Source organism: Marmota monax, unplaced genomic scaffold (assembly GCF_021218885.2).
Source record: "Marmota monax isolate L192 unplaced genomic scaffold, Marmota_monax_Labrador192_F-V1.1 WCK01_AAM20220418_F8-fsc00095, whole genome shotgun sequence".
Lineage (NCBI taxonomy): Eukaryota > Metazoa > Chordata > Mammalia > Rodentia > Sciuridae > Marmota > Marmota monax.
The window spans coordinates 4,375,445-4,395,082 of NW_026695244.1; the positions used below are offsets into that span (position 1 = coordinate 4,375,445).

Genomic DNA, 19,638 nt, shown 5'->3' on the forward strand with positions numbered 1-19,638 from the left:
GTTCCATTTGGACAAGAGGTCCTTCACATATCTTTGATGTTAACTCTGGCACTTATCCCAAGTGGATGTGTAAATGTCTGATTTTGAAACATGTAATTGAATATTCATATATCTCCTGAAAATTCTTTGCCTTCCCAACTAAATAAAGCTTGGAAAAAAACCGAGATTATGAAAAAGCTAGCATATAATTTTAAGCCTTTGATTCTGACTTCATTATATGGCAGTTAGATTTATTCATCTTTTCACTTGCTTATTAGTTTTCTTGTAGTTTTTAAAGATCGGTTCTTATATTTATCTAATCGGTCTACTATGTGTACTAAGAAAATCACATCTATTTATTGTGTTTTCTAGCACACAGGAATCTAAGAGTATCTACTCTTACCCTTTGACCCCTATCTTGTAGTCTGTTTTCGTGGAGAAGGCCGACTTTATCAATATTGAGGGGGAAAAAGCTATTTAGTTCTTTCTCATTTTTGAGAGGTTGATGAGCTCAGTTCCAGGGTCACCAGAGCAGTTAAAAGGAAATCAAGTGTTTTACATTGTTGTTGACTATCCACCTGACAGAGCCACCCCAAAGACAAGAAATATATTCTCCATCATAGCCCAAGATTCAGTAATCCTGTAATGTAAAATGTAATTCAGGCTCCAATTTTAATGCATGTATTGGCAAAGATATCTGCGTGGTAAGCCTGCATCATAGATCTTTGCTGTTCCCCTGACTTTGCTTTCGTGTCCTGTGTCTCATCTTCAGGAAACTGAGCCCTTTACTAGAATGCAGACTTGACAATTTTTTTGCAGCTCAGTACTTGCTTGAGATGGGGGGCAAAAACCTCTTAGTAGATGGGGAACTGTGTGCCAACTAGAAAATTGATAACCCATAAAATAAGGTGGGTTGTCTTTAAGCAAGAGTTCATTTCCTTTCTGGTTTTGCTTTTAGGAAGCAGGTGCCTGAGGGAGTTTTGTTCTTAAACGCAGGGCTGTAAATTCACCTCAGCTGACTATATAGGCTTCAGGTCCAATTTTCTTAAAATACGTTTGGTCAAAATACTGAAAGAACTATACTATTAGCCCCCACTTAGGCCACTTCCCACAGATGAACACATAAAACACATCTGAAATGGGTTTCCTAGAGACAACATTGTCTCAATCATGTGCTACAGGAAGAAGTTGAAGGAGTTGATTTTATGGTTGGGTGCTATAGAATTAATGACCCAGGACATTTCAACAGGGCCATGGAGGGTGGAGGTGGAGGCTGAACATTTGGCATTGTTCCCAATCCCAGAGTTCTGTTCCTTGGCTCTCCATCATCCATAGGAAAGCAATTCACAACTCTCAAAGAACTCACTGAGTGTATCACTCTTCATGGTATGGTAATGGAAAAATAGAATCAAATAGGAAAGAGTGATAAAAGCTATTATCGCACTTTTTTTTTTCCTAATACATTGGAAAGTGGTTTCCTTGAACAACTCAAGCTATTCTATTGCTTACTTGTTCCATCCCAGTTGTCATAGGTAAAATAATAGTTTATTATTAGCATACTTTTAAAAAATATCTATATATATCTATATATCTATCTATATCTATATCTATATATCTATATCTATATCTATATCTATATAGTGCCAGCCAATTGTTAAACTTCCAAGAGTTTTCTGAACTAGTTGTTAAACCATTGTAGCTTGAAATGGGCCACGGTGGGGATATTTACAACACAGAGATTCGCAAATGCAATAAATAGATCATTATTTCAAAGAGTCAATTTACCAGCATAACCACTGGAGTTCTTTTTAGTGCATAACCAGGAAGAAATTGTTGAACATAGAGACATAAAAATATCCAAATCAAGCCACATGGCTGATTATAGCAGTGTTTCTAAAAATGTGGTCCAGGGACCACCTGTGTCAGATTGGGTCCCTAGAGGAGCTTGTTAAAAATAGAAACTCCTGAGCCCCCATAGCTGATGTGCAGAATCAGAATCTCAGGAGTTGGAGCCCAGGAAACTTTAACGGGTAAACCCAAGGGGACTCCTCAGCATTCTAAAGACTGAGAACCACTGGTTTGGAGGGACAGGATGTAGCCAGAATATTAAAAAAAAACCACTCTTATTTTATGAAAAATTATGTACAGACTTTTTTCCCCTAAGGAAAGCAAGTGACCCAGTCTACAAATATTGTCATCTTTCTTCGTGTTCCCTCTCTAAAGTATCCTACCTCACTGGTGTACTCTTCTATAAACAAGTGAAGAACCCTTGCCACTACTCTCTTACTTAACCAAATATGGGTCATTTTTTCTAGAATCATCTCTCTCTCTCTCTCTCTCTCACACACACACACTCACACACAGACACACACACACACACACACGAGAATATGAGCTGATTAAGAAAATTTTGGAAACGTGTATGTCAGCTTTCCATTTGCTGTGATTAAATGTCTGATTAAAACAATTTAATAGAAAGGTTTATTTTTGTTGAGAGCCACAGCCGAAGGGGCCCCAGCAAACTTTCAGACTGCCAGCTGATGATTGGCTCACAGCACCCCAGCAACTTCTAGCTGATTGGCTCCTCTGTGGTGATGCTCATTGGGCTGTGTCCCCGCCCTTTCAGACTAGGGAGCTGCTCATTGGGGGACTTTTTTTGGCTCCGCCCACACGACCCAGCCAATCGGCCTCAAGAGCAGGAGGAGTGGGGGAGGTTGAGAGGCTTGTGGGAAGCCGGTTGTGGCAGTTGGGCTCTGAGGGTTTTTCCTGAGGAGCTGTTTTGTTTGGCGTGTGTGGTTCTAAAAATAAAGTTAGTTTCTTTTGACAAGTGGCTCCTGAATTGTGCCCAGCCAGACTGCGGCATTTTTGACTCACAACTTCAGGGGTCTCAGTCCATGGTCATTTGTTTGACTCCATTGTTTCTGAGCCTGTGGTAAAGCAGAATGTCATGGTGGGGACCATGTGGTGGAGCAGGGCTGCTCACCTCATGGTGCCAAGAGAGGAAGAGATGGGGGAGTGAGATGGGGGAGTGGAGGGGAATGGGGAAAGAGAGAAGGGGAGCAGAATCCCAATATCCCCTACAAGGGCACACTCCCAGCCCCCTACATCCTCCAACAGGCCTTACCTTCAATACCACCACAAGCTGACAACCAGGCCTTTTCACTCACGGCCTCTGAGGGACAGTTCAGATGCAAACCACAACTTATAAAAAAGTATGAAGACTTTAAATTATAAATAATTCTCATATCATAATCCCATAGTCACTATTAATGTTTTCATGATCCTTTCTCTATGCATATATATCCTTGAAAACTTGATTGCTGTACTATACCCATAATGGCTTGCTTTTTTCTTAGCATTATTTTGCAAATATTTCCCCATGCTATTAATAATTCACAATTATGTCATCTTGCCACTGCCTAATATTCTATGAAATCAACAAATAATAAATTAGTTGTCTCTCACTGTCAAACAACTAATTCATTTATATTTTTCACTGCTTCAAATAATACTTTGATGAGCATCCAGGTTAAAAAAAAAAAGCCTTTATATATGACTTTTTTAAAGTCATACAATTCCTATTGAAGGTTCAATTTTTCTGTAACTGTTTTAACATAGGATTCATCTAAAAACTCCAAATTTTAGGAAATATTATCCTTCTCTACTTTCCCCATCATTTCCTATCTTATTTTAGTTATTCTGCATATCTAATTCCTGATGTGGGACTGTTTTGGTATTATTTGTGAACAGTTTTATTTTGTTTTGTTTTGTAGCTATGCCTAAGAAAAGATCAATGATAGTCCTAACAGGTGGATTGGGTTACTAGCTATTGGAAGTATGCATAGTCTAGAAAGTGATTTTTAATGGGAAAAGATAGTTTTGCCTCCAAGGGATGTTTGGCTATATCTAGAGACATTTTTATTAATTTGTTATTTTTAGATACATGACAGTAGAGTGTGTTTTGACATATTATACATACATGGAGTACGACCCATTCCAATTAGGATCCCATTCTTGTGGTGGTACACAATGTGGAGCTGCACTGGTTGTACGTTCATATATGAGCAAAGGAAAGTTATGTTCTATTCATTCTACTGTCTTTCATATTCCCATCCACCCGCCCTTCCCTTCATTTCCCTTTATCTAATCCAATGAACTTCTATTCTTCCCTCTAGAGACATTTTTGATTGTCGTAAATGCAGGGAGGTGGTGGGACGGGAGTTACTATTGCTTTGTTACTGGGTAGAAGCTCTATACCTCCTACAATAAAATCAGACAGCCCCCAGCCTCCACAATGAATTACCAACCACAAATGTCAATATTACAGAGTGAAGAATCCCCATTCTAATCCCTATACTTAAAAAACTGTAGGGGAACTCTTCCGGATATCAGAATTGCATTGTCTCATGATGTCCTGTGCATAATGCAGAGAAATATGTAGTATGCCAGGTGACATATCCTTAGAAGGATTGTTAGGTGTATGAGAAATTGTACCCAAATATTGCCAATGAGTATTCCATCAATATAAGCTTGTAAAAATAAAATTTGTCTTGAAAATTTATGTATAACCCCTGCCTGCTAAGCACTGACATTAGGGGTGGCAACCTGTTGATCGCATTGTGAATGCCAAGACACTGCAGGGGTTGAAAATATGTATGATGACAGAGCATCTGGAACAATGGAACAAATCAAACATAAAAAAGTTAATAGGAATAAATGTAAAGTCTTGGGTTTCCGTCCAAAAATGAACTAGACAAACAGGATGTGGAAGGTTTGACTTAATACCAAATATATGAAAAATTTGCCTGATGGTTTTAGTTGAGAGTAAGTTTAGCATGAGTCAACATGACAATATGCCTGCCAAATCGTAATCCAGTTCTAGGCTATGTGTACTGGAAGTTCATGTACAAAATAATTCCTATCTTACACTGCACAGATGACACCTGGAATATCCTATGCTCTCCCTCACACAAAGAATGGAACTCTAAATCCGTGTCTGATGAGAAACATTGAAGGACCTGGGGACAAAGAGCTCACAGAGTCAAAATGGTTGATTTCACATGCTTGAAGAACAGTCACATAGAAGAGCAATTAGATTTGTCTTCTGGCACCCTTTTGCCCCATTTTACTTTATCTATTCATCTACTTGCTTATTTGCCCATTTGTTTATTTACTTGAAGACACTAGTGGAATGTTAATTTCAGAGAGACACCCTTCAGATAAATAGAAGGGGAAAACATCCCCCAAAATAGAATGCATTCTGAAGCAGTAAGTTTGTTGACACTGGATACATTTAGAAAGGATTAGTTCATCAGGTAAATATTGGAAATTCATAAACCTCAATCACTGATATATTTCTTTCCTTCTTAATTAAATGTATACATATTCAAATAAATAAAATATTAGTTTATGCAATTAAATGCATTAAGTCGTATATCATCTAAAATATCCATGTGCATCATTAGTGCGGCATTTGTCCTTAGCCGATCTCTAGGGTCCTTCCCAGATGTTATAGTCTGAGCGAGATCTAAATGCTGAGTATAGGAGCATTTAATTTGGGTTTTCTAGAGCAACCTTTCTTGAATGTGACATAGAATTGGCTCATGGTAGTGTGTATGCTATTCTTCTTCTTATCTCAGGTATACAACCAAGCTTCTTGCTCAAGACTGTGGGGTAGGATTTTCTTAGTCTTGCATTTGATTTTTTGAGTTGATGATATGTTCCTTCCTGACACAAGTCAATCGGTCCAAGGCAACAAAGCCCTGAATTAAACAAACTCATCCTTTTTGTTCATGCTTCAGTGAGATTTGCCATAAGAAAACATTAGTTTCAAAGGCCTTTATCCATTGCTAGAAAGATTAACTCAATATTATATTCAAAGATTATATCTCCTGGAATATTTTGTCAAGCTAAATTAAATTAGCATTTTCTACACATTGAGATTATATAAATAAGCTGACAGCAAGAGATTTTTTTTTTTTTGACATGTTGGGAAATGCATTTTGTCGTTGTTTAATTCTAAGACCTGACTTTGCAACCTTCTGCAAAATACGAAATCAGTATGATTCTTGGACCTATAGAGTACTTGTATTCTTAATACCCTCAAAAGTCAGGTGGAGATTGGCTAAAGAAAATTATGCCTTCTCCCACACTGCTCCCTCTTTATTTAGGACTATTGTACTGGAGAAAGTATTTTCATGGACACTGAAGTCTGTCTTCCGTTAAAGTCCCACATTACTGACCCCGCAATAAAAATTTATAAATGCAACCTCTTACTGAGCTTGGGAAAAAAAAAGAAAGAAGAACTTTCATAACATGAGTTTGAAAAAAAAAAATAACATGAGTTCGATACTCCAAGAGCACCTATTCCTCTTACACCATGTCAGTGTTTGTTTATCAGGGAAATATTTGTTGTAGTCATTAAACATCACTTTTGTAGATCTTATTAGAACCTGAGCAAGACAAATGAGGAGGTGGGGGCAGGGCAGGCAAGGACTTCAGCCTCAGCATTGAGAAGTATGAAAACATATGGCTCGTGTTGTGGACAACTGTCCTGAACGGAATGCCTAAGTGAGAGTGAAACTAAGATTTAAGAAAGTTAATCGGTTTCAGTGTCTGAATTCAAGGTTCTTAGTTTTCTTTCCTTTTCGGGAAGCCTTCCAAGAGCTGCAGAGGCTTCTCCCTTGCCTTATCAGCTGAGCTGCTTGTGGCCTGTTCCCTTAGTTTAAATCAATACATGTGTTTTTGATATTTGGCAAACCAAGATTTAATTATGCAGCTGCAAGTTCCCCACATAAACGAAATGCATCTTCGAGATATAAAAACATTCAGAAACCATTTATAGTTTGAGAATTCAAGTGGGTGAAAATCTATTCCCAACCTCTCAGCATTTTATTTAATTATGGAGGACTTTTATGTTACTGGAAATTGAAATGAAAACCAGAATAAGGCTAGAGTTTACCCAACATTTGTTCAGATTGAAAAAGGAAGATGCTTATTGTAGTCTAAGAAGGAAAAGTATTACAAGCTGTGTTAACATTTTTAGTTGTAACCTGCATATGCATTATACTCCTAAGTACCCAGTGCAACAAACGAATTGATAGGAGTTTGTCATTATATTCTTAAAAGAGTGCATATTTTATTAAAGTAACCAGAAGGTTGATTTCTTTAATTTGCCAAGTGACTCTTGATAATTAATTATTTACTGAACTTAAACTCTGGCACTATTTAAACTGTTGAAAACACCCATGTTTTGGCATGATTACCTACAAATGATTAATTCAGCATGGTTTTACTCGTCAGTGTATATCCCTGTCTTTTGCAGTAGAATTTGCTAGGTCCTGTGGTTTGGGCAAAATAAAATGTTGGAATGATTCCCAGTTTTAATAGTCCCAATTTATTATTACCACTGAACCCTGATCAGATCATGGACTGGATTAGATCCCAGTTTTTCAAAATGCCCCAATTTATGGCTCCCTCAGAATCCTGATAAAAATGTGTATTTGAATAGGGCTTTGGTTGGCTAAAAAAGACCCAGTTAATTACTTTTAGATTCTTATTAGATCATCACCACATGGAAGTTATGAAAAATATTACTCGATGGTGTTTCTCAGGACAAGGTCATGTTCTCATTTTATGCTGACAGAAAGAAGCTATCAGATTTCTGTTTCTCATAGCACTAACTATCTCAGTGAACAGAAGGAGATTTGCTATTTCCCAGTGATGACTGTCATGCTTGTGTTAAGGTAGGAAGAGCTTCCTTTCTTAAATGAGGGTTAAAAACAAAGGGAGACAACGAGGAAGGTAAAGAGACAGAGAGAGAACAATGGTATAATGGTCACATATCTCAATCACTTTTTATTCAATGGTCTCTTTCAGCATTTTGTTCTAATTTAGAGGGGTAAGGAGTGAAACCCAGGGAGGATGTGGGTGTCCTTAATATCTGCACATTTATTTGATCATTGTAATACCTATCTTCTCAGAAATGCTTATGGTCACCAACAGAACTTGGCACATTATTCAATTCCTATAGACAAGAGATGGAACACCTCCATCCTAATGCCATGCCAGCATTTTTTATGAGCCAAAAGCCTTTTATGGAATTTGAATCAATGTTAGAAGTGCTGTATTAGCAACTACTTGTCAGGCAGCGTGGATTAATACATAAAATGAATCACTAGACTGGCATGCTTTCCAACAGTCATTTAGACAAACTTCTATAAAGTAGACCTGCTCTTTAAAACTGTTGTAAAATAATGCTCTTATGTTCATATACCCTGGAGTAACATATTACATCACTGTATGTGATCTTAGTGCTGTCAAAACACATTCTGAAGAGGAATGATACTAAACTATCTGCAGTGATTCTGCAAAAATGTTTAGCTGATCTGGTAAAAATTTGGGAATAAATTCTAAAATGTTCTGTTGATACAGGATATCTGTTTTTAATACATATATAGTAAATAAATCAATATATATATTCCATATAACCAACAAACTTTGGTAATCCACTGGATTTTGTGCTCATCTGAAATACAGAAAGACTAGATTTGATGGGGATTATGTACAGCAATGGTTAAATTTGAGAAAAGCATGTCCTGTGAAAGCTTAGGGGGACCATGATCTGGTAGAAAGCCATTTGGTGACTAGAATTTAGAGTTCCCATTTTATCTCTAATTTTAATGATTTTGGATAAACCAAATGTTGATATATCAATTTTAAAAAAAATCAAATAATAGCTGGGTACAGTGGTGCATGATTGTAATCTCAGATTTGGGAGGCTAAGGCAGAAGGATCACAAGTTCAAAGCCTTGGCAATTAAGTGAGACCCAGTCCAAAAAAAAAAAAAAAAATATATATATATATATATATATATATATATATATACATACACACACACACACACACACACACAATGTGTGTATGTGTGTGTTGTGTTTTGTAGAATTTTATGTCATCTTCTTATTTGGACATATAACATATTGTATCCTTCTTTGGAAAGCTTTTATGACAACACATTTACTCAGAAAGATTAGCTATTGTTCACATGGCCTGGCATGTGAAAGTTGAAAGAATGTTCTGCCTATTATCTTTTTTTCTTTTTTTTAAATTAGTTGCTCAAGACAATACAATGATCTTGACATATCATACATTTGATTCAAATGGGATATGAATTCTCATTTTTCCACGTGTACAGATTGCAGGATCACATTGGTTATACATCCATGTGTATACATACAGCAATCCTAGTGTCAGTTGTATTCTGCTGCCCTCCCTATCCCTCCTCCCCTCCCCTCCCTTCCCATCACCTCTCTCTACCCAATCTACTGTGACACATTTCTCTTTCTTTGTTTTCTTCCCCCTCACACCATCATATATGTATTTTGTATAATGATGAGGGTCTCCTTCCATCTTCTGTGCAATTCCCCTTCTCCCTCCCATTCCCTCCCACCTCTCTTCCCTGTTTAGTGGTAATCTTCTTTACATGCTCTTCCTCCCTACTCTGTTTTGCGACACTCCCTTTATATCAGAGAAGACATTCAGCATTTGTTTTTTATGGATAGGCTAACTTCACTTAGCATAATCTGCTCTAATGCCATCCATTACCTGCAAATGCCATGATCTTGTTATTTTTTAGTGCTGAGTAATATTCCATTGTGTATAAATGCCACATTTTTTTTATCCATTCATCTATTGAAGGGCATCTAGGTTGGTTCCACAGTCTAGCTATTGTGAATTGTGCTGCTATGATGTAGCTGTGTCCCTGTAGTATGCTCTTTTTAGGTCTTTTGGGTATAGTCCAAGAAGGGGAATAGCTGGGTCAAATGGTGGTTCCATTCCCAGCTTTCCAAGGAATCTCCATTCTGCTTTCCAAATTGGCTGCTATTATCTTCTGGAATATGCCTTTTCCCCTCTCATACCCTTTATATAAAAACCCTAACCTAGGCCTGGGATTTATAAGTGCAAAGCTTTGGATATCCCTTTTCCACATTTTCTGAGCTGCTTTTTACATGTGTGAGTCTGGTCTTGGGGTGATTTTTGCCTCCTCAGGGCATTTGACAATATATGAGAACACTTTTGGTTGTTGCACTATAGAGAAGTGCTTTTGTAACCTAGTGGATAAAATACAAGGATGTTTCTCATCATCCCACAATATATAGGACAGCCCCCTAAAACAAAGAGTTATCTGGCCCAAGATATCAGTAGTGCTATGGTTGGGAAACCCTGCTTTAGATTAATAGTATAGATAACAGATGTATTGATATAGATAGATGTGTACTACAGATATTTAATAGTACTGTGATGAACCCTGAGGATGTATACTTCAAAATCTCTTCTCAAGTAGATTGTCATTTATAGCCATGTTTGGGACTGACTAATAGATAGACCCAGGGGAGGCATGTGGCCAAATGGAAAGACCACAAGGTCCAGGAGTGGGTCAGACTTGGGTAAGGCCTTACTTGGCATGAGTGCACTGTTAAGCTATTTAACGAGTAGCTTCAAGTCTCAGTCTTCTCATCTGTGAAATGAGAACACTTTCAGATTGTTGTGAAAATTGAGGCAGTGTTTATGAAGCAAGCATCTGGTTTACTCTAGGTGTTCCATGTTATTTTCTGACCTGCTTTGGGGATTGAAGCCCCCTGATCACCCACTCAGTAGCCTCTGTGAGCCTGGAATGCTCTAAGACACACCATCTGTGAAAGTTGTTGAATTGGATCCTGATACAATGAAGAAGGCCAACTGGAATGCAGACTTTGCCCAGCTGGGAGTGGTGCCAGATACTTCCATTCAAGAAGCTTCTCCTCATTTCTTATTGATCACTGGTTGGAAGTTGCTCCTTAAGCACAGTGAGCTTGGCATGAGATGGCAGCACAGTGGCAAGGGAAGGCTGGCTGCAGCCAGTGCTTGGCAGCCATGGAAACAGATTCAGGGAGAAGGGACACAAATGGTGTGGGTTACTGCCAGCTTCTCCAAGTCCACAGGGTGTGTGGCTTCAGAAAACACTTGTAACCATACTCATTAAATGCACAAAATCCTCACATTCACATTTTCTGTTGTATGTGTCACATTAAGGGAGAAGTAGGATGACCCTGGACTGCTAATATTTTTAATTAAGACTTTGGTAGAAATGGAATCAAAGTGTCTTTTTCTCTCCCTTCCCCTCTCTCCCACCCACCTGTCTTTGCCCTGGAGTTTAATTACTCAATAACTTTACAGTGAATTTGAAATGACTTCAGATTAATGTTCCAAATAACCTGAGCCTTTTTCCAGGCACAAAGTCCTGCCCCTTTTTTACTTTGTGTTTTTGTTTGATTTCAGTATCCAGAAGTAAGAAGTTAAGGTGATTTGGGCAATCACAGTAAACTCTGCTTCTCTAGAAGGTCACTGAAGCACCCCTTCCCTATTTTAAAAATGGTAGTAACAATGAGATATTTAGATAAAAGTTATAAGGATTCATGTTCTTGGAGACACTTAACAAGTATATGTTAACTTGTGAAATCATCCTATCCTGAAGCAGAGACTTTAAATATGGAGGTGAGAAGATCAGTAATACAGATTGAGCATCCCTTATCTGAAATGCTTGGGTCCACAAGTATTTTGGATTTTGGAGTTTTTCAGGTTTTGGAATATCTGTGCAGACTTTATGGATTGAGCATCCCTAATCCAAACATCTCTGAAATTCAAAATTTTTTGAGCATCAAGTTGACATTCAAAAGGTTTTGAATTTCAGGGTATTCTGGATTTTCATATGAAGAATACTCACCCTATAATGGGTTGATAAAAGTAATTCCTCTCTCTAAAATTTATAGTGGCTCTCTGTTGCCTAGTGCAATAGTCCAAAACCCTCTACCTGATATATTTGGTGATATCCCTACTAATCATAATTTCCGCTTCTGAACATTATGACCCTTGCTCAGCTAATCTAGAATGTTCACACTTTTGAGATTTCCATAGTACTTTCCAATCTCTGTGCCATTCCTAATACCATTTCCCTGTCCAGAATGCCCTCCTTCTGCCTGGGATGTCCACATTCATGGAAATTCAGTGAAATCTCACTTCTTACCATCATACCTTCCCAAACAACCCAAATTGGAAGAAAATTATTTCATTAAATACCATGGGTCAAATTACTTAATGGTGCTCATCTTCAGTTTCTTTAGCTGAAAAATGGGCATACAGCAATCATGGTAACAAGTGATGATTAAATGAGATGCTGAAGTGACACATCCAAATAATGCCAGGCATGGGGGGTATTCTATAAATGGTGAAGGTCTCATACTTTTCCTAGAGATGGTCTCTATTTGAAAGACGATGAACGTTAACATCAAACAGTGTTGGGTTTGAAGCCTGGCTCTGGCCTGCACTAGCTGTGTGAGCAGGCATATTGTGCTAAAACTGTCTGACCTCAGCTTGATCATTCAGAAAAAAAGGGACAGGGAGAGAGGGAGAAAGACAGAGAGAGGAAGAAAAATAATGTCTAACCTTCAGTGTTCCTATGAAATTTATCTAAAGTGAAATAGTTAATGTACCTAAAACTGTGCTTCATGCCTAATAGACACACATGGTTGTTACTGTTGTTCTTTTTCTGCATGGCATTGTGGTTGTTTGTAATTGCAAGCAGGCCTTCTCTCCCTCACTAGCTTGCAATTGCCTCGGGGTGAGGACCACGTCCTAATCATTTTTCTATTTCTCTCAGCATCTAATGCATTACGTTTCACAGAATAAGCACTCTATAAGTAGTTGTTGAATAATGGATGAATGAATGAATAAGTGAACAAATATAAAACCACATTGATTGTAATTTTATTTTTTCGAGTGAATAATTACTAGAATGGAACTAAGGGTCAGAATAGGCTAAATCAACGGTCGACAGAGCCATATAGTTTAGAGAAGTAAGACTTTTCCCAGGCTCTGAAATGTTGTCAAGAAACACAAGGTCATTTGTAACCAGCCACAGGACAGTGGAAATGGATCAGTGAAGCATAGTAGCCGGTCCATCAGGACCATCTATACCTGTTTCCCTTTCACTGAACCAGATCCTGAGACAAGACCTTAAAGTGAATGGAATTTATCCACTCCACAAATGAATGGAAGTGCTATGGGACCCAGAGAGGTGTTTTTTTGTTTTGTTTAATTTGGGGTCTTGCCCCATCCTCTTCCATTGGCTTAAATGTAACCAGTTGAAATTAATTTTAAAGCTTTCATTTCAAACTTTTAAAATGAATGATTTGCCTTTTTTCGGGAAAATGAAATTTGGTTGAACCGAGACACACTTTGGCTATTATCTGTCAAAGAAGGATCCTTTAGAGTTGTGTATTGAACTGATTTAGTCAGAATTCATGATGCAGATTATATTTTAGGGGGCATGTATTAAAAGCTGCAAAATAAATGAAGGATCATGGAAAATGGCAGCAGCCATTTGTAATATACCAGATCCAGAGACCTGCTGTCTCCGGAAGGCAATGTTACTAAACTCTGAGTCCCTAATTAGGAGTGCACATTACCATTGAATTAGAGCCTTAGAAAATATTACTTAGTATGTACTTTCCTACAATTTGATGTCTTTTGTTCATGTCTAGATTCTAATTCTCTTGAGGCATAGATTATAACTAATAGTTGTGTTATTTCCTTATATTTCATTAGAGAAAAGATGTTTATTAATGTCCTGAATGACTCCAAGTATAAACCAATAATAGATTTTCAATATGTAACTTATATAATTTTAACAATTGACAAAGTTTTAATAACCAGTGGGAAAACAGTAGCCATGTACTAAAATAGTTTGCTGAAAAATCTTGCCTATTTTTGAAAGCATAGTGCTCTGCTTAAAAACTACCTTGAGCTGGGCATGGTGGCACATGCCTGTAATCCCAGCAACTCAGGAGGCTGAGGCAGAAGGATTGCAAGTTCAAGGCCAGCCTCAGCTTAGGGCTCTAAGCAATTTAGCAAGACCCTGTCTCAAAAATAAAAAATAAAAAGGACTGGGGGATGTGGCATAGTGGTAAAGCACCCTGTGTTAAATCCCTGCTATCCAAAAAGAAAAAAAATTACCTTGATTATAAAAATAAGCACCAGTTTTAAAAAGTGAAAAGGAAAACCAAGTGAGTAAATATAGCACTGCTTAGACAAATCATTTTTAAAAATAATACTAGACTCTATTATTGACGTATCAACAGCTAATTAAAAATTCTATTAGTGAAGATGTAAAAGATGGCACATTTCCAATTTGGATTGACACTGAAGCCATAGACGTAATTGATATTTGTTCAATAATCCTAAAATGTTTCAGAGTCTCTAATAGAAGCTGTGATAGCCAGAGAAAGTTTCAAGTGCTAAAATATGTATATGTATGTATGTGTATATATATATACATATATAATATATATAATATATATATACATATATACATATATAATATATATACATATATATCATATATATATATTTTCTTCTAGGCACTGAAGGATATTTTCAGATCAAATAATGCATTTTTGAAAAAAAAAAGTATAAGGCTTTAGCTGAATGAGCAGCAAAGGATATTTTAGTGGGTTGACTTTGTTCAAGAAAAGCAATCACTGTGTCATTATAATATAGGGTATAATTCATGTTTTTAATCTGGTTATGGTGATTGTAATAAAGTCAAAAGAGAATAATTTACTAGTTGGATTTTCAAATTTCAAAGCTGCATTTTGTAACAGACACATAAATAAATGCATATTGAAATAAATCTGTAATGACCGTTAAATATGCCACCTTGAAAAAAAAGCTCATAGCTTTAACAAAATGCTTCCGTATTATAGTTTTCTGCTTTTGACATTATTAAACCAAAACCTAATATTTTCCAGCACAGAATTTTTACACAGCAGATTAAAAGTTGTAAGATATTTTTTCTAGTCTTAACAATCTATTCTATTTCCAATAAATATGACTTACCTCATGAATTTCGAAGGATAGACAAAGTAGTTTTTCTTTTTTCTTTTTTAACTTTTTTTTTAAGAGAGAGAGAATTTTAATATTTATTTTTTAGTTTTCGGCGGACACAACATCTTTGTTTGTATGTGGTGCTGAGGATCGAACCTGGGCTGCACACATGCCAGGCAAGCACGCTACCAGTTGAGCCACATCCCCAGCCCCAAAGTAGTTTTTCTGACAGGAAAAAAAAATATTAAATGAAAACTGATCATTTTACCAAATAAATTGCCCAGAAATAGGCAGTTAAGTCTTGAAGCATAATTCTTCATTTCACCAGCAAGCAAAAATTCAATGCCAAGGAAACAGATGTCATGCTAAAATATTTCCATGCTAAAATATTTTTCCTTAAGTCATATATATATATATGACTTAAGGTAAAAATATACACCTAATATTGTGAGTGAACAATTCCTACTACCAAATGAAAAGTAATCAGAAGAAATAAGATAGTTCTTTTTTTAAGATAGTTAGGCAACCCTCGTTGATTAATCTGAAATAACCCCTTGCAGATATTAATTGCCTTGCCACAGATTCCACATAAGCTTGACTCTGCCTGAATTCAAAGAAATTCTTTTTAAAAAGTTATGACATCACAAACTAATATTATATGTGAACAAACATGGAAATTTTAAGTTCTCAAAGATATATTTAGAGATTTTGCTTATAAGCAGGAGAAACATATTTTTCTAAAAGCATGCCAATTAAGATGGGAAATTTAAACAAACTCTCCAAACATTACAAATGAAAAATAAAATGTGTAGTGTGTGTTTACAACTTTTCTGAAGCTTTGAAAACATACAAATCTATATAGTCATGTTTAAGATTCTATTTACACATTCATTTTTACCTTCTAATCAGAAGACATACAAAAAGAATTTTTTTTTTCAACAGAAAGAACATGAGAAACAGTTTCAGACACAGACTCACTGAAAAGGGCTTAGTTCTGTTTTATTATTTTGTGGTATCTGAGGGCATTCTTCTGGTAGGAAGAGAGCTTAGCTGGCTCAAAGTATCCCTGTTTGTGGGAACATCTTCTAAGCTATGACCATGACAGTGGCCTTGTTTGTCTCTGTGTGTGACATAGATAGTTACATAGATAGTAAGTATGTCACCTGAACAGTTCTTGGTACTACTTAAGAACTTAGTGTTACTAAGTTCTCTAGGGAGCATTTAATACCCATTCCTTGATGGATTGAAAAAGTAGCATTTTTCAAATTTAAATGAGCGATTATACATTACCGAATTTCATACTGTATAAAAGGATACTGATAAAGATAATTAGCTACTTTCAGAAGGAGGTATTAAAATAAAGCAAGATGTTGGGGTGAAGGTATTAGAACACACATGGGGAAAGAACTCCTTCTCATGTATCTCAGTCCCCAAAAGCTGGTGGAGCCCTGGGGCCACAGGTGAGCAACAGACAGGAAACAGATTTGTTAATTTTCTGAAATGAGCTCAGCTGACTGGCTCAGAAAGACAACCCACTAATAAAGTCAATATTATAGAAAGTATGTCCCTTTATGGACCACTGTTGCATTAAAATAAAAATAAATGAAATGCCCACTGCAGTACAAGGACTGTAATAGGTGCTGAGAACTTGAGAAGAGAAATGTGAAGAATTGCAAAAGAATTCTTTTGAAGAATTCTTGTGAAGAATTAAAGAAAAAAGAAAAATAAGAGACTACACAATGGTAAGAATTAGCTCATCGAAGGAGAACTGCCACATAGACACATACTTGTTGGATTTTTAAATGCACAAAGAGACTAGAATTCAATGAAGGCCTCCACGGGGGGTGGGAGCGTGGGGGGGGGGGTGGAGAAGGCCAGCTTCTAAGGTCCCCTCTGAATGGGGTGCAGGACTGTTTCACACACAGCTGATGCATGAACATGACTGTTCTTCAGTGAAAAGGTAGGGGGGCTGGATGATCTTCCAAGAAAAGCTCCAGCATGTGGGGATCAGGCTGGAGGCTCAGGAAGACAGGCAAAGAGATGCATTCAATAAACTATGGGATAGAATTTGCCTTTTATGTAGAAAGATGATGCGCTTCCTCTATTCTCCTCTCAGGTCCTCTCAGGTGGACCCTGAAAATGAGAGTCCCATTGTTCCTTAGGTTGAAGGCCTTTGTCCAAGAGGATATTTGATATATTTTTAGATGCTCACTTGGGGGTTGGTGGTATGTTTTAAGGATACTTAGAAGAATTGCAAATTGTTTAGAAAGAAACCCTCTTTTAAAGAACCACCTTTACTTTGTCCCTTTGATAGAAAAGCTCTCAATTTCAATCCTAAAAGCTATAAGAAAGATTTGTATTTTGATGAATTTAGTACATTGGAACACCTGGAGAACTCATGTAATCTATTTTAGGTCCCTGGATCTTTTTCCTTGAGACACACTGTCACACCTTTGAATCTGAGGTCAAACTAAAGTTATAGGAAATTTTTTCACTTACAGGATTTGGGGAGATATTTTCTGCTATGATTCACTTGCAACTTTTTAATTATTTTTGGCCAGAACTCTTCAATAATTCAGCAAACATTAATTGAACAGCTAGCCATTTGGGAGAAAAGACAAGATGAATAAAACACAACCTAGTCCTTGCCCTCAACAAGTTCATGGTTAAGAGAGAGAAGAGAGACCAATACACAACTAATTATAATGAAACTTAGCTGCAGTCATGTTGTAATATGGTATAAAAATGCTATATGATCACAGAGAAGGCAGCTATGAAAAATAGTTTTGTGGCTGGGACAATAGAACAGACCCTTTTTATCATCCAATATTTCTAGACACTTTCAATGAAATCATTAAATTCAATTATAAAGTACAACTTAACTGTGCAGCAAATTAAAAGAGACTTTTAAAAAATTTAAATTCTTAATTCCATCAATAATATATGATATTTTTGCTGCTGACTAGAGAGCAATATAAGGCTCAGGGAAATTTTTTATTTGAAATGTAAGGGATTTTCCAAGCAATCAAGGTGTCTTCTATTATAGTTTCTATAACACTGTCAGGATACAGTTGGAAGTTTAAGGCAAAACTTTCTTGGGAAAAAAACAGTTAGCTGAGTCAAACAGATAACTTTGGAACATAAATTTACATTTCTGAAGATCTATTCTACAAATACAGAATTTATTTAAATAATTCAACTATAAATTATAATTTTAGTAGCCTGGAAAGTTGTACCAAAATATTTCTGTAGATAAGTGAGTTATATACTATCCATTTGTATATAATACTGTGATGTGTGTGTATGTGTGTGTGTGTGTGTAATAGAGAGTATATAATACACACACACACACATACACACACACATACAGAAAGAGAATGTGTGTGTGTAATATAGCACCAAAATCCAAACAAACAGCAACCTGAACCTCAGGTATAGTTTTGAAAAACTGAAGAAGCCAACTAAAGTGACCAAAGGTATTTTTTTCTCATTCCATACATTATCATGGACGTGAGAGACCCAGACTGCCTAGAAAAACAACTTCCACATTTCATGCCATTTACTTACATTTTGATTTTTTTCAAATTAGTAATTATACCCAACATAATTAATTTGGACTCAACTAATCAGATTACAGAAGGTCTCTGATTTACACTGGTTTAATATATAATTTGGGGCATTAGGATGGTGGGAAAGTGATAGGTGTTCAGTAGAAACCATGCTTTGAACTCTGATCTTTTTCTGACCTTACCATATGTGGTAAAATCTTCCCCTGAGATGATGGGCAACAGCTAATTCACTGCAGTGCCTTGGATTACTAAGCTATAATGTTCAGTAGGGTCAGTGTATTCAAAGCGTTTTTGATCTATGATGGATTCATCAGGACATCACCCCATCGTAAGTTGAGGAACATCTGCATTTTGTCATTCTCTTTTGACCATTTCACCAGGAAGGGAGAAAAGAGAAGGGAGAACGAAGAGAGAGTAAGATACACTCCCCAGCGCCAGCACCTGGTGTGCACTTGGAAGATGTAGATTAAATGGATCAAGTCAGCTCACAGCTAATCTTTAGTTACTTGTGACTCCTCAGAATCACTAGTATTACAGAATGAAAACTGGAACTGAGAAGGGTGGTCTTCAAGTGAAATCTGTTCCTCACTCTTTAAAAAAAAAATCTATTCACTGAGTTCTGTTCAGATAAGTTAAAGGATTAGTATATTTTAGAATGATTTGCAGCCAACAGATTTGAACCAAAAGCATTTACTGCTCTGCTCTCCATCAAGCAGAAAATTCAATTAACCACTACACACCTGGTCCCCTGAGCATTCTGAACAATCCAGGTTTCACAGCATTTATTAAAAGTATCTATACTCTGCCTAAGGTTCCAAGTAGAATTACAAGGAGCTGAAAAGGCACTGTGTATACTTTTCAAAAGCTGCTAGTTGTATGTGCATGTGAAGAGTGAATATGTGTCTCTCCTCTATGCTACCTTAACTCACCTATGTCACGCCTGCATGATTGCTGTTATTATGCAAGCATTCATATTTACATGTCATCTCACTATACCATTAGTTTTCATTGTATGAAGATATTATGCTTTTTTCCTTTGAGGTAGGTTATGGTCTATTTCTCATTTACAGTTGATAGCTGTTAAATAATTTGTCTAGAGTCACAAATTTAGAAAGTGGCAGAGCTCAGTTTCCATAGCAGGCAGTCTGGCTCCTCACCCCATCCTGCC

At 36.8% G+C, this 19,638-nt stretch overlaps 1 protein-coding gene across 2 annotated transcripts in view; it reads left to right on the top strand.

Annotated features, from left to right (window-relative positions):
* The window catches only part of Pard3b (par-3 family cell polarity regulator beta), a 1,008,812-nt gene that overhangs the window by 809,308 nt on the left and 179,866 nt on the right, over positions 1 to 19,638 (top strand). The window lies entirely within an intron of this gene.